The sequence below is a fragment of the Belonocnema kinseyi genome, chromosome 6 (genome assembly GCF_010883055.1).
Source record: "Belonocnema kinseyi isolate 2016_QV_RU_SX_M_011 chromosome 6, B_treatae_v1, whole genome shotgun sequence".
NCBI lineage: Eukaryota > Metazoa > Arthropoda > Insecta > Hymenoptera > Cynipidae > Belonocnema > Belonocnema kinseyi.
The window spans coordinates 132,971,729-132,988,986 of NC_046662.1; the positions used below are offsets into that span (position 1 = coordinate 132,971,729).

Here is a 17,258-nt window from a genome sequence, read left to right on the forward strand (position 1 = left end):
TTTCCACTCTACTTCTGCTTGCTTTTACTATCCTGAGACTTACTACGAGTCACCTGTACTTCTTAGTAGCTGAATTTATTTCCAGGTTCTTTTTATGGTTGTTCGCTCTCTGAAGAAACGACTTGATTGCTTCATTATTCTGGAATCCGTCAATGATATAGTGTATTTCTGTTTCCAATTCAATATTAACGTGACTCTCTATCTTAAATACCCGATAAATACAATCCCTGGCACGTCTTATCAGATTTTTTCTTTACCGAATTGAATTGTTTATGTTCAGCTGTCTCCTCTGAATCCTTCAGTCATCGTCCGAAGTAATCAATTTCGTGGTCACTGACCGTCTTGAACGCATCTTCTAAGTTCTTGAACGACAGAGTAGGGTGTGACCTGACTATACAGCGTCTTTGATTGGTGGCAACAACATTCGCCTCTCTCATCGCCTCTCAGTGGCTTCACTCACATTGCCACGGTCTCGACTATCTTCATTGCGGCCAACAGCACAGTCGTCACCGTCACCTGGTTCGCTTGATGACTCCTCCTTTTTTATTTGTAACGCGGCTTTCAAACGAGTATATAAATCAGCTTTATTAGCCTACACATATAAGCTTAATTGGCGTAACATTATTTAAATTGCCGTGATCCTCTTCACAGGCACCTCGAATTATCTCTCATAAAATTGCCTTACTTTCTATGAGTAGAAGTCGCGAACTCATCAAAGTCTTTCGAAATTAAAATGCGTTCAATGGCAACGATTGTTCTTTGTCTACCGGTGATACAATCCAACGTTAAACTAAAAAGAACGTTGTTCTATTACCAATAGTTTCGGAGTTACGGCCTTTCAAAGAACCCCAATTTTTTACCAAAAATCACATGTTTTTTTTATGTAGCTCGGATCCAAAAGGTCACAAGTTACCTTCCAAATATGCCTATTTCTTAAACTTTTTTCACCGAACCAAGGGTTGTTAAATTATAGATCTTATAATTGCACACAAGGAAACTCAGTGATGGATTTTATCATTTATCAGAACTTTGAAATGCAACCAAATAAGGCAGATCAAAAAGAGGAACTTTAATTAAGAGTAAGTCAAGAAAGGTTAATTTTTAAATACGGGCCCAGCAAATGACTTTAAAGGTCACGAGTAATGCTCTTCCAAATTTGCATATTTTTTCAATCTTTTTTCACCGAGCCAAGGGTCGTTCAATTATAGACCTTATAATTGCATACAAGGCAACTCAATGATGGATCTTATTATTTGTCAGACCTTTGAAATGCAACCAAATAATTCAGGTCAAAAAGAGGAACTTTAATTAAAAGTAAGTCAAGAAAAATCAATTTTCAAATGCTGATCTAGCAAATGACTTTATACTAAGTATAGTCCAGTCATCTGGTCGGCAAAATAGGGCGAAGATGGTCATTTCTGGGGCAGTCATTTTTTTCTCTTAAGGAGTAAACAAATATGGTACCATCGCTACAGCCGAGATCAGTCGAATACGCAGTTTACCTAGACTCGTATGACTGAGTTCAAATCTGGCAACATTGTGATCATATCGCTGGCGACATGAATCAACGGCTGACTGAGATCTACATTGATCGCACCTCGCGATGTTGCCAGCTTGCGATAGTCAACGTTCAGAAGCGCAAGTTTCGTGATTAATTTTTTTTTTCACGTATATACAGGAACCAAATGGTTCATATTATTTTTGCACCTCAATTTTGAAATACCTGTTTTTCATTTAAAAAATTGTCAATAATATCTTAATGGTGGTTACTTAGATATCACTCAGTAAAGACTTCAAAAACGCCATCTCTCATAAGACGCAATGTTAATTAGGACGAAATTTAAAAATATAATAACTTATTTATAAAGCGACCTTGGGTTCTGAGATTTTAACTGAGTACCTTTGGTGATCATATTTATATATCGTGAAACTTTGTTTGAAATGGTAATGAAAATTCTTGTAGCGATGGTGCCTCCTTAATTAATTAATATGTGGGTATATAATATAGAGTCAGGTTCTGTGAACAGGATTTCGTCCAGGAAAATGGACATTTTTTTGGGAAAAGGTGCAAAATATCACATTCCAAAGAATTAGTGCTTGCCTGTGCATTTGAGAGGTAAAAGTTTTCTTATAAAAATTAAAGTAAATACAATTCTGCGTAAAAATAAAAAAGAACGTTCTTCTATCATCAATAGATTTGGAGTTACGGCCTTTCAAGAAACCCCGATTTTTTCCAATTTTTGCCAAAAAACACAAGTTTGTTTTTTGTTTCTCTGCAGCTCGGAACTTGATGGCGGGATCTAAAAATGGTCAATAGATCAATTAAAGTAGATGGAAATACCTGTAATTTCAAAAAAAGAGCATAATCCTAACTATAATAGATCGCGAGTTAGCACCTGACAAAGGTGACCCATTTCGACCTGAATTTACAAGTAAATTCCCAATGTTCAGTTTTTTACGAGTAGCTCATTACGGGGTTGTCACAGAAGAAAGTTCCTAAAGAATGAATACAAGAAGACTTAATTCTGCGTAAGTTACAAAAAAGAAAAGGTTCCTACTTCCAATAGGTGACGAGTAATGACCTGCATTTACCTGTAAATTCAGGTCGAAATGGGTCACATTTGGCAGGTGCTAACTCGCAATCCATTATAGTTAGGATAATGTTCTATTTTTGAAATTACAGGTTTTTTTTTATTTTTATGCAGCTTTGTATCTACTTTAATTTTTATAAGAACACTTTTACCTCTCGAATGCACAGGAATGCACCTATTTAACGGAATGTGATATTTTGCACCTTTTCCCAAAAAATGCCCGTGTTCCGGGACGAAGTCCTGTTCACAGAACCGGACTCCATATTATACACCCACATATGAATTACTTAAGAGAAAAAAATGACTGCCCCAGAAATTACCATTTTCGCTCTATTTTTCCGACCAGATGACTGGACTATACTTAGTATAAGGTCATTTGCTGGATCCGTATTTACAAATTGATTTTTCTTGACCTACTCTTAATTAAAGTTCCTCTTTTTGACCTGACTTATTTGGTTGCATTTCAAAGGTGTTCTAAATAATAAAATACATCATTGTGTTGCCTTGTATGCAATTATAACGTCTAAAATTTAACGACCCTTAGCAATTACTTATGAGTTGTCTTTTTCCAAATCAGTTAAAAAGCAGTTAAAAATCCCTGAATTTCTTTGCCGTGGTTGTGGCATTGTTGCCGTGTTACGCGCAGTTAATTGTTGTGAAGGCTTTTATGAGACGATATAATACATTTGATGATAAAGTTTACGTTTAACGCTTCATTTTTTAAGGAAGTTCTATGCTGAACATTTTTTTTAATCCCGACAGAATAATTCAACCTAACTGATGTTAGTCAACTTATTTCATCTGAAGAAAATAAATAGTACCAATATGCATGTTTTTTGACGTAAATTCATTTCAAATTTGTTGATCTTGATCCCACTGGGGTCGTTCGCGGCAAGGCTTCTTTCATTTGAAATAACCCCCTTTTCATGTTCGAAATACTGACTTATAGTGGCATCTATTTTGAGTTAGAGAGTTACTCTCTCAATTCGCATACCTAGCCAAAGCTCAATCTCGTCATTCTATGTGTGACAGTGGATCAAATGTGAGTGGTGCTGTCAAGGACCCCAGTGTGACCGATACGAACATTTTCGATTTTTTTTCGTATTTTTATTTGTGGTGTTTTTCGGATTAAAATCATCTTAAGGTGAGTAGAGTGTGTTCTGGGAGTATAATTTTTCTTACAATGCGCAACCATTGTTTTCAAATTGTAGATGTCGTATAATTTGCTGCAACGATTGATTCGTGAAAAGATTCTCGAGGAATCTTTTGAATCTGCGATTCGCATCGTTAGGACTTTTATTAACATTGCGCTGGTCTATAGATAGCATTCGATTTTGTTTCTTACTAATTTTGTATATAATTATTTATTATGGTCGTGTACGAACATTTCCTATGATTTTTAATAATTTAGTTGCTTTTTTTGGTAAATAAATGCTATAATATTCGAAAAATCTGTTTTTAAAAATTGACTAAAAATTTGCACTTTATTTCCCAAAATAAATACCTTTTTTTAAACGACCACTTTCATACTATTTTTTTTAAACTACTATATTTTGATGAAGAAAACCTAGCAATTTTAGTTTCGATTTAAAAAAAAAAAAGTTAGGATTTTTTGAGTAAAAAGAGTCATTTTTCGAATTTTTTGCAATTATATATTTTCCTAATTAATTAAAAATTATTTTTATAAAAATAACATGAGCTCTTTTTTGAAGAAGTAGTCAATGATCATCTATGAATTTTTTCAACTCAAAAAACCCTTCAGTTTATTCAGAAAAGCTGATAATGTGGTTGGGGTCAAAATCGTCCCACTGAGACCGTTACATATCATGAAGGAATTAAGACTTTTAAGGGCTAAATTAATAATTAAACTGAAGCTTTTACAATGTTAATATAAGCTTTCGAAATAAAACCTTTTTTGTGCATAAATGCTATATGGGTGATTCTCCGTAAACTCTCAGTGTTGTGTCCTTTAAGGATTTCAACGATACAGTAAACATTTTTCCAACAATGAAGCATATAATCATGTGGACATAATGTTTATTTAATAGTTCCTGATAAATTATATTATGAGATAATCATTTTTATGAAATTAAGGCCCATAATGCACTACAATCGTCACAACCGTGCCATGTCGACAACTCCAATTTTTAAAATATTTTATTTAGCCACAACTTAAATCTTGAATAATAGAGGAAATGACTTATATTCATATGAAATACTTAAGTCTATGTGCAATATTCCAAGTTTGTTCGATGTTTGCACCTTTGTTTTTAATTTGAGACTTGAATTTAAAAAGTCCATCACGTTCAAAGGAAATTATAAACTTCAAATGCTTGTATTAGTACTGTTGTATTAGACTAGCTTGCGCTAGGCATGCTTACATTGTTTACATTGTACAAGATTTTGAGAAAGAGAAATGAGAAAATTTTTACATTAGCCTCAGATGATTATGATTTTATACCAAACTTTTGCATTCGTATAATAGTTAAAAAACATTGTTGATGTTTTCAATATTTTCGGAATGATTCCATAAAGTCAAGTGTTGAATCCTGCTCAAAAACGTTGAAAATATTTTATTATATTAAGATTGTCAGGAAATTTTTCGCATCTCTATTGTTCTTCATTCTCATATACATCATTTAATTGCATCGTTACAATTAGTTTTACAGAACAACTTCACATTATTTCTCATTTTTCCTTGAAGTAAAAAAGTTGCAGCGATTGTGACATTTCCATAATTGATTCCACATTACAAAAAGCCATTTTCACTGAAAATGTTTTCTGAAAAATTTTGAGGTTTTACTAGTAAACTTTACGAAAAAATATTCCAATGCGCGACAAATAATATACAAGTTGTCAGATGCAAGTGCCACGGTTGGAACATACATTTTTGAAACATAACTTTTTTTGATACATCAAGGTTTAAAAGGTCGCCTTCCAGCACCAACACAAGAATCTGGAATATATCATTTTCTTTGAAACCTATGGACACTTTTCAAAGACAAGTTACAAATTAAACCAAAGGTTCAAATATCGAACTATGGGGACATGTGACTGGAATTTTATAGCACTTTTCGACGAAGAATTGGATGTATCAATCATGTGGGTTTGAACTCACAGAACACTCCCCATGGTAACTCAAGAAGTACCCTTAAAACCAAAAATGTCAATTCTGTACGAATTCTACACCTTTGAGCACTTTATTCTCGTTTTTTTTTTGCCAAAACTTGTTATTGCTTGGTTTGATGGAATATTTATCAATATTTTTAAATAGTTTTTAATTTTTTAAACAAATTACAATAATAAATTTTGACAAAATAATGAAGTGCTTAAATGTGTAAAATTGGTGCAGAACTGACATTTTTAGATTAAGTGGTAATTTTCAGTGCACCGAAGAAGCATGTTAGAAGGGGCAAACCGATAAAATTAAAATATAGAATCGAATGACATTTTTTTCAATATTAGCGTGATTATGTGTATAAGCATTGGTGCTTCGAAACCGGATGAATTTTAAGGCATTGAACACATTTTTACTGTAAATTGAACTTTGATTATTTTGCACTTTCATGTAACCAGGAACTAGCTTAATTAACTCCAGTAATTGTGTTCGTAATCATTTAGACTTTATAATTACCAGACACTTGTGATTATTTCAGAATTTGGTCAGTTTGTGTTACTTTTACTTGGACTTAATAAGTTTTCCGCCGGACAGCTCTTGTGATATTATGTGATTGTGTCAAACATTAGAATAAGTTGTTAGTGAGCATTAGTTTTGGTCGAGGCTCTGAAATCAAATGGTTACATTGAACTTTCGCGTTTCTTCGATCAGGTCAAAATAATAACTTTTGAATTTCAAATTTCAATTTAAATTGTGTTATGCGCTTATATTTACACTTTATTTAAATTTGAATTTGCATTAAAAGTAGCTTGGACGTAGATGTGCTTTGTGTTAAATTGGAAAAATTAGAATCCTACTACGAGAAATTTGATCTTGTACAGATTTTATTTGAATTACATCCAGATACTCACACTGAGGATCTAAGACAGCAAGAAGAAGAAAAACAAGAATATTCCCGCAAATATATTTTGCGAATTAGTTGCCTCTACTAGAGCTGACATTATTAAAAAAGACCAATTCGATATTGAAAGAACCGCTTCTTCTTCGACTCCAATTATAAATGCAGGTACTTCCCTTACAATAAACAGCGATTCTGTTTATCACTGTCCAAAAATGCCATTACCCATCTTTGATGGCAAGTTTGACAACTGGATTGAATTTCGTGATTCCTTCGAAGCAATTGTTAACGGCAGAGATCAGGAGGACTTACGCGCTTCTTCAAAAAGATACAAAAGCATTTTGTGAATTTAATGTAATTTCAAAATAATCTGTTATAAAATTTCGACAGTTTATTGATGATATTGATAACAATTTACGCGTGTTAGAAGCAAATAATTAACCCTTCTGATTCATGGGATATGCTACTACTATTTCTCATGAGTAAAAAATGAGAAGATTTCAACCCTAAAAGTAAATGGGAAAAAAGCAAGGAACAGTAGATGAAAGAACAAAACTGACGGATTTTGTAACCTTCTTCGAGAATCGCTGTAAATTCCTACAACGGTATCACATAAAAAAACGGGAGTAACTTTCAGGTCAAATCGATTGCCGCCAATCTCAACAAAAAACAATGTGGCCAAATTTCTTCGCACGTAGCTAGCTAAAAATCTGTCAGTTTCAGGAGTCGAGCCGGTCAGGCTTAAATTATATAAAGAAATTCGCTTTGGCATTAAATCTAAACTTGGCGAATATTAAACCTCTTTACGATGTTTAGTCACTACTCGCATTACTAAAACTACGTTCCAATTGCATCACGAGATGTGGATCGAATCTTTCTTTCGTCAGATATTAAATTACCCGACCCTATAATTAAAAATCCTCACATTTATCTTCATATCGGAGCTGGATTATTCGGGGATTTGTTATGCTTTGAGCAGATTAGGCTTCGTCTAGATGGTTCGTTACTGCAAAAGACCAGAACTACGTGTCAACTCATTACTAATCAGCAATTGCACAATCAAGTTGAGAGACTCTGGGAAGTAGAACAGGTGTTCGACAATTAAGGTAAAGGAACTTTCGACCTGGAAAACTCTTGTGAGCAGAACTTTACAGCGACAACTAAGCGCGCAACTGATGGGCGATTTATAGTTAATATTCCTAATTCTGACGGGTAATGAATTAGTAGAATTGTTGGAAATTGGAGGAAAGCGACTGAACTGCCTGGAGCGAAAACTACTTAAGGATTCGCAACTTAAGGACGGGTGATTTAATTTTATGAGCGAATACGAAACTGCAGGCAACATGACAGAGGTTTCTTCAGGAAAAATTAATTCTGATACTCCAACTTGTTATATTCCGCATCACGCTGCTTGGAAGCCTGGCAGTACGACCACTAGGGTTCGCATAATTTTCGATGGGTCGTCAAAAACTATGTAGTGATTGTCACTGAAAGATGTACAGCACTTTCCACACGCGGTTCAAGATGGTCCTCTCTGAATTGTCTCAATTGATATTGCCAAAATGTGCTGATAGACCCTACTTGGACCCTACTTAGATGGACCCTACTTAAATGGACCCTACTTAAATGGACCCTACTTAGATGGACCCTACTTGGCCACCCGTTTTTTGTGCATCTTGGAAGGCAGGCGAAAAAAGAATATCCAACTGCAAGTAATTTTATTATAAATGACTTTTACGTGGATGATCTTCTAACAGGTGCAGACTAACTCGAAGAAAAGAGACCACTTAAGGATGAACTTACGTCAGTTTTGGATTTATCTGGTCTATCATTTCGGAAATTTCTTGGAATGATGAACGAGTGTTTCGGACAGCTAACCATTCAATTGAAGATCGACTGATGCAGGGAGATATGGATACTAAAACTTTAAGACAGCTTAAGAAATCGAATTTCGATGAATTTCAATATTCTGTGAAAATTCCTGAGCAGCTGAAGGTTACAAAACGAACTATTTTGTCAATTGTATTTCAAATTATTTATCCTCTCGGTCTCGTTGGTCCTGGCGCTGTACGAGCAAAGATTCTGAAACTGAGAGTTCAAAGAGAACTGAAACTGGGCTGGAACGAATCTTTACCTCAAAGAATGCACACTGAATGGGTAGAATTTAAAGATAAACTGTACAGCCTGATTGACGTAAGCGTTCTAAGACTGATTTTAGGTGAAAATCCAGTTACAGTAGAAACTCACTGGTTTTGCGACGTTTCGGAAAAGGCGTACGGAGCATCTATTTACATACGCTCGATAATCTATTAAGGACATATCGCCGTGAATCTCTTCTGTGCAAAATCACAAAGTAATTTCTTTACTAAATATGACCTTTGATCGTATATTTTTGAGGTCTGAATGGGAAACTTACGTAGTCAACAGGACAAAAAATGTACAAGAACTGACAAAGGATTGAATCTGGAACCACGTCTCGTCTTCTGACAATCATGCGGATATTATTTCCAGAAGAATCGATCATTCTGAACTACCGAAATCAGATATCTGGTGGCATGGGCCAACTTGGATATCACAGGGCTCTGATAATTGATCCATTTCAGAAGCTATCAATCTTGAAATCTTTCCCGGAATTAAATCAAGCTGTTGTTCAAATCAAGCTACTCTCACACACCATGATTTAATCATTTTCAAACCTTTCTTTTCCTTTATAAAATTAATTAGGGTACTCTCATATTGTTTTCGAATTAATAATAATTTAGCCAGGCCGAATACCCATCTCAAGATAGGATTTCTCACATCCCAAGAATTAAAATACACGAAACATCGACTGATCAAAATGGCACAGGAAGTATTTTTTCGCACTGAATTCAATTTACTGATCAAAAAAGAAAATTTGCAAACTCTAGCTAGCTTAAATCGCTCAAACTGTTTCTTGACGAATTGGGTCTGCTCAGAGTGTGTGGATGGTTCAATAACACTTGTTAACGAAATTAATTATTAAGGGCGAACATAAGCAATTAAGACATGCTGCATTTTAAAGCGTGTTAGCATTTCTGCGAAAGCAATATTGGCGACTTTCATGTAAAAACATTATCAAGCTTGGCTTAGAAAAGGCGTGCAATTTTTCCAATTCAAACCAGTAGCCCGTCCCTTTAACTCATGCGGAGTCTATTATGTAGAGCCGTACCTTGTCAAAGATAGAACTCGAAGTCGCATGACAGCCAAGTTGTGTTTATGTACTTTTGTATCCTTTGTGACAAAGGCCATTCATTTAGAGATAGCGAGACTTAACGACCTACGAATTCTTGAGTTGCCTTCAACGTTTTATATCTCGGTGAGGTCGTCCTCACAATGTATAATCGGGATAATGGAACAAATTTTTTCGGTTCTTGCAACTAGCTTAACGAACTTGCGAAATTGTTACTTGATCTGAATTCCAGGAAAATGTAACAAACGTTTCATTTCGAGAGGGAAAAAATTGGCATTTTATTCCTTCTCATGCCCCATACTTTGGCGGGTTATGGGAAAGTGTTGTCAAATATGTAAAACACGATTTAAAGCGAGTCATGGGTGAGACTCAACTAATATTCTCCGAATTGTACAGAGTACTGACTCAATTCGATGCTTGCTGGAATTCTCTTCCTCTGTCACCCTTATCCGGCGACCCCAATGGCCTTGAACCTTTAACTCTAGGACACTTCCTTATAGAAGACTCATTGGTTGCTCTGTCGCACCAGAGTTAAATTATATTCAGGTCACGCGACTGGACTGCTATCAGCATTTGCAACAAATTGTCCAGTACTTTTGGCAATATTGGTAAAAGGAGTATTTGCACAACCTCCAGCAGCTGTCTAAATAGTGACGAACAAATCTTGTTCCTATGAAATTAGAATCCTGGGCTGTTTTAAAGGAGGATAACCTTCGTCATCTTAAGTGGCAGCTTCGACGTGCCATTGAATTATACCCTGAGAAGGACAACGTGAATTCGAGTCGCCACTGATAGAATCGGTCGTTCTAGTTTACGACGACCAGTCTCAAAATTATGTGTTTTGTTCATCGATGATCCCGTGATCAGTGATTGATATCTTATTAAAACTCAGGTGCTCTTGTAAAAAGTTATTAATTGAATCATATTTTCGATTTCACCATATGAACTGTCTATATGTATTGCTTATTCGTTATGGGTTAATTTGTTCTGCTTGCATTTACTTCTTTGTTCAGAAAGGAGACCTTTCGAAGTGGGCTAAATGCTAGAGTAAATCTTCACTACTGCATAATTTGTCTCAATGAAAACTTCAGAATATTTGAACGACTGAGCGAAAGTGCCCGAAATCTTGGAACCTTTTTACTTGGTGCTTCATTAAGCAGGGTACTACGAGAATCGCCACGTTTTCTTGAAATTGTGATCCTCCGCCAATACTATCGTAATATACTATTACTTGCTTTGAATAAACAAATTAATCGAATTATGTTTTTGTTTAATATTAGCAATGTTACGCTTGTAAAAAGTCATATAAATTTCCTGTAACACTTTTTAAAACTAAAGATGAAAGCATCGAAAACAGTAATTTAGTGATAGTGAATCCTTTTTCATTAAAGCTCCTTCGGCATTAGCGAACACATTCTCATCACGTATCTCGTGCCTCGCACTTAAGTTTATCGCAAAAATTTTATATCATTCTTTAAAAAAATGTTGTTATTAAACATTTTATTGCAACTTTGATCGTTTTTCCATAAACTGAATTTGCTCATTTCCAATGTTTTTTTATGACTTAAACTTTCCACATAGGTCTACTGAGCAGCCTTACCGTTTTTGAACTTCTAAATTATACCGCTACACTGTGATCGTTCAGAACGTACATAAATCCTTTTAAGCTGAATTATTTTAGCTTTCGTCATTTCAAATTAATAATTTTTAATTGTTATGTATCGACCAAAGTTAAAGTAATTCAGCTAAAAAGGATTTATATACGTCCTGATTGATCGCAGTTTAGTCGCAGGCATTTTTTTCTTTAGAGTGGTTGACTAAATTCATACTCCACCGCGATGCATTTGTTTCCCTAATATTGATGCTTCTTTTAGGTCTCATTATCATTTGGTGTTAAGCTCTTTGGTTTATTGAAATAATAATCTTGTTCGGAGCTTCATGCAGGAGAAATTTATTATTTCAAAATTCTAAATGCTGCCGATTTCATGTTCGTAATTCGAATCATTGAAAATTGGAAGAAAAAAATGAGGTATTGTCAATTTTTGTGATATTTTGATAGTTTCCAAAGAAATTTCGCAATATGACTGATTACTTACCTACTGAAATCGTTGATATGATACTAATTTGAAGGGAATGTCACGTTAACTATGCCGCTGCATCAAGACTTTGCGCTGAACGGTTTCATCATGAGTACAACGAAAATGATGCGCGACCTGTAACTGTTTAGGTTGATGCACAAGTCAGTACTTGACCAATTGAAAGAGAGATAGGTATCACTGGTACAGGCCGATGGATTATCAAAATCGACGGAGTGTTATGGTGTGGTGCGGAATAATAAATGGCTATTTAATTGGACCCTATTTTTTTACGGAAACGTTGACAGACACACTTACTTAGAGTTGTTAAGGGACCATTTACCTGGACTATTGGCGAACGTCGACTTAGCAACAAGGCAAAGAATGTGGCTTCAACAAGATGGTGCTCCGCCACATTTTGCACTCATCGTGCGTGAGTTTTTGAACTTAAACTTCAAAGAGAGATGAATTGGACGAGGAGGTACATTCGAATGGCTCCCTGCTCACCAGATCTAGCATGACCTGATTTCTTTTTATGGGTTTATATTAGAAATGTAGTTTTTGCTCAGCGACCCACAACAAGTAAAGATCTTATGGAAAGGATTCGGGCAGCTTGCGCAGCCATCTCTCGAGAAACTTTGCTAAAAACTGTGGAAAGTTTGGAAATATGTCTACGTTTGTGTCTTCAAGCCAACCATTCGAAACGTGAGAGGCAAGGGACTCACGATAATCAACCACCCGAAACGTGAGTGGCAAGGGGAACTCACGACAAAAAAGCACCCCAAAGGAAGCAGAACTACTACATCCACGCTGTTGTTTCTGGGTAATGCTAAAAGTAAGGACAAAGTGTCTTTTTTTGTAACTAGTCATAGAGAAGTGAGATTGTCAAGATTGTCACTTTTGTAACTACATCGTCACAGTCTTTACATCTTATCCGCAATTATTGCTACTGTCTGGGTTTGGGGGGGGGTGTTGTGATAACAATCCACAGCCTGAAGTCTACCAAAAAAATTCATCCGGGCACAGAGTTCAATCTAAGAAAAATCGTCTTGACCTGAAAATTGACCTGAAGGTCATGTATGCTGTCAAAATTTGAATTTCTTATTTTTCTAGAAAATTCAAAAGGTTGCTATGATAATTTTGTAAGGCATTTGGAAATCAAGCCTTTTCTTCTCCAGCCTTTTTTTCGCATTGTCCGCTATTTGGATTAAAAGGTTCATTTTATGAAAAAAGCCATCAGGATAATTTGTTTAACTTTTTGAATACTATAAACAGACGTACAGAAAATTTTAAAATTTTTATAAAGTGGTCTTAAAACCTTCTCTGATAAGAATGTAAAAAAACCATTAATAAAAAATGTTTGCTCTACTTCGGTGAAAAAATGTTATCTATCAATTTTTTCTTAGCTTGTGTCGTGTGTCGAAAAATTTAATTTTTGTATTTTTAATATTTTTTTATAAATAAAACAAAAACTACGTGTCCTATAAAAGCATATTTTGATTTTTGATTATTTTCTGTTAGGTCAAAATTTCAATTTTCAATTTTTCAAAAACATTCAAAAAGTTGTTATGATAATCTGTAGAGCTATCGTAAATTACCATTTTTCTTTTCAAGTACTGTCAACAAGTGTACAGAGAATTTTTTAATCATGAAAAAATGTGAACACAAAAATTCTCAAAATGGGCTCACTTTTAGTATTTTTATCCAAAAGTCTGACTACTGAACTTGGCTTTTAGCTTAGGACACTAAAAGAGTGTACCAAAGGCATGTCGAAATGTACTATATTATTAATTTTCATCTCTTTTGTATATTTTTCCAGTTAACGTCATTTTTAACGCACTGCTGCCTGGTGTAACCAGAAACGAGTAATTTCCAAAAAACCTATTCTTTTATGGTTTTAAATCAATTTAAAGAGGTTCCACAAATCTTTTGTCCTCGAACATTTGAAATGTTTTTTTTGGACGAAAAATTTAAGGATCAAAGCAAATCAAACTTTGCAATTCAACTGTTTTTAAGCCGACGCTTATAAAAGACTGTATTCAAAAAGCCAAATTTTCACTCAAAAGTCGTTTCTGCAGGCGATATTTTCTAAAATATTAAAGCTAATACATTTTTCTTCTAGTTTGATGGAAAATTCTATATACTGTATCTCTTTTTATGTACTTTTATGTACCTGATTGTACCTGCAGTATGGGAATTCTATTTTAAAATAACCCGCTATTCCACAATGATAACAAGTAGAATTATTTTTCTTTTTATTTACGCTGTCGTTTTGTGAATTTAAATTTTTGTTTCAGTCTTTTTGGTAAATTTGAAAAAAAGTTGATTTTAGGAGTTTCGCTTTTCATGATTATTATTATTTCCCGAACTGTTTTCTGCTTTTTCTGTTGGGAATTTGATCATCGGGTTATTTTGTTTCTGATTCGAGCGTAGAGTCGGTTGTTCAAACCAGCCCCCTGTTTCGTCCGTGTATGTGTATTTAATAGTAGTTCTCTTGCTATCAGGAGGAGATATGTCGGTCAAACTAATCCAACAGCTGGCGCCATGATCAGTTGGTGTGACTTTTGCAATGGATTACATTAAGGGCATGTGATACTTACAGTTTCCCCGGCTTTTTTTCCACAAAAATGAAAATTTTTAAAAACTGAATTCGGAGATGCTATAAAATATCATAACGGACGTCCCCGTACTCTTTTTTGAGGGATAATAGCAAAAAAAATGTATTGTGCTAAATAAAAATTTTATGCATATGTATTATTTTGAGGTTACGTCGTGTTTCATCTCTGCCTTTTCGATAATCTGGAAATTATTTATGAAATAAACTTTTTTGATTGCCTGCAAAAAGGGTTAGTTCCGGGAGATTAGTTACTATGTTTATTTTCAAGTCCAAAGTTTTCGGCCAAAAATATTGTATAGTTTGGATGTAACGCACAGGAGAATTGTAACATACATAACCTCCAAATGTACACACGTTGTTAGCAATATCAAAAATTTTTTTGAAAAAAAAAACACAAATAAAGTGTGCGGGGACGTCCGTTAGCATAGTCGCTATCATGTCCCAAATTTTCAAGACAAAATATTGATTATTAAAGAAAAAAAGCCGTCGGAACCTAAAACTGGTGAAATCGACAATTTTCTAAGTATCACATGCCCTTAAGAAAAAGCAAAAATAATTAAAAATTTGATGCTGGTTGGAAATAAACAGAAAAAATATGAAAAAATAAGAGTAACTAGTACTAATTATTTAAAAAAAAGAAAAAGTCATGAAAATATGTAGTTTAATAGGAATAAAATTTAATTTTGAGACAAATTTTGAAAGCAGTTCGAACTTTATATTTCTATGATTTATTTTGCTGATATTATTAATTTTATTATTAATTATATGAAAAAAATGTAATGTTAAAATTATTAATGTAGTTGATGAGAAAATTAATAATATTTAAGACCTTAGTGACAAAAATATTTAAAGCATATACATGATCAGAAGAATTAATAAAAAATAATTCACTTATATCCAATGTAAATATAATAATTAGAATATGTAAGGTTGCAACTTAAATTGCATAGTAAAGAATTGTACATTCCAATAATTTATTTGTTGCTTAATCTTCCGAGATTTTTTCTCGCTGCATTCAACCCCTAATAATTTTATTATCATCCATTTTTACATTATGTAGTGCGTTTGCTACATTGGGATGTAATTCTTCAGCAGGGCTGCTTATCGTTTCAGCGGTTTTAGAAATATGAGATTTTTGCTTTCTCTGATCTGATTAGTCAATGTAAATTTATATGAAAATTTAATCAAATTTTTAATTTGCAGAACGCACAAGTTAACAAACCGTCTGCTATATTTAGCATTTTTATTTAAATTTACAGGAGATGTGGAATTAAATAGTTAATTATATTATTGCAAACCTCATGTCTAAAATGAACAGACTATAAACTGTTAAACTCTAAACAAACGTACCATACTCATGGCGTTTCCATCAGGTCCTCTAACCTCCGACCCCCAAATGATGTCAGGCTCCAAAAACTGATTTTCACACACTGCATGATTATGGTTTAATACAATGTCATTCCCTAAAGTGGCTTTTTGCCACAGCTTAATTATTGCTGGATCTTTTGGTACAAAGAACATGTGAAATTTCTGTTCTTTGTTGTCATAACGTGACTGGCAACCAAGAGCCACACATCTACGTCCCATTCTTACTGTACATATAATAAGAACAAGACAACTTCAAAAAATTAAAAGATGCATTAGGCTACATTTTTTTCAAAATACGTTTTGTGAGTTACTCACAAACTAATCGTTTTTAGATTTTAAATGACCTGATTACATTTTTTTAAGGAAAGTATTTTCAAAAAAATTCATTTTTCTTTATATATGTTAAAAAATTTAATTCAGTTCTTTTAAAATATTTTTTGGAAATGTATTTAATTTTTATTTTATTTTTGTCTACAAAAACTTTTTTTGTAAGCGTGCAACGCCTACTTTACTAATTGAGTGGAAATGAGGAGAGGTGAAGTATTGGAAATGAGGAGTGATGAAGTATATGAAATGAGGGGGAAATAAGGGGAGGAGCGGTTGAACGACTTGATTAACGTCTTAATCGCTATGAACTTTTAATATCATTAACGTATCAGGCACTTAAAATAGTCCGTAACTGATCATGAGAAACCGGGTTCGTCTTAGAAAAAAAATACATAACAAAACCAACTCACAGTTTGATACAAAATCCAGCTCGAGTAAAAATATTTTGGAAATATCGGGCTATAACGAGATCATTCAATAATTAATAAAATATTCAGGAAGCCGAAATACGTGTTAGGGACAAACTAGGCAGTCTGATAAGTCCCTGAAAAATGAAACACGGAGACGTTTTTTTGGCCAAAGTCGGTTTTATTTTTTAACATACTCTCCTTTTAGGTCGATACAGCGAGTCCAACGATTTTCTAACTTTTTGATACCGTCCGAGAAGTACTCGATCGGAAAGTCTCCAAAATACGCCTCAGTCTCAGCTATGAGCTCCTCATTTGAGTAAAAACGCTTACCGGTGAGCCATCTCTTCAGGTTAGGGAACAAGTAATAGTCGCTGGGGGCCAGGTCTGGTGAATACGGTGGCTGAGGAACCAATTCGAAGTCGATTTCATGCAATTTTGCTTATGCAACTAAGCATGAATGAACAGGCGCATTGTTGTGATGATAAAGCGGTTTGTTCTTCTTCAAATGCGGTCGTTTTTCGGCGATTTCGATTTTCAATCTGTCCAATAATGATGAATAGTATGCTCCGGTTATGGTTTTACCTTTTTCAAGATAGCCCACGAATATTATGCCATGTGCATCCCAAAATACGGAGGCCATAAC

At 34.3% G+C, this 17,258-nt stretch overlaps 1 protein-coding gene across 3 annotated transcripts in view; it reads left to right on the plus strand.

Moving 5' to 3' along the window:
• The window catches only part of LOC117174965, a 183,973-nt gene that overhangs the window by 165,695 nt on the left and 1,020 nt on the right, over positions 1 to 17,258 (plus strand). The window lies entirely within an intron of this gene.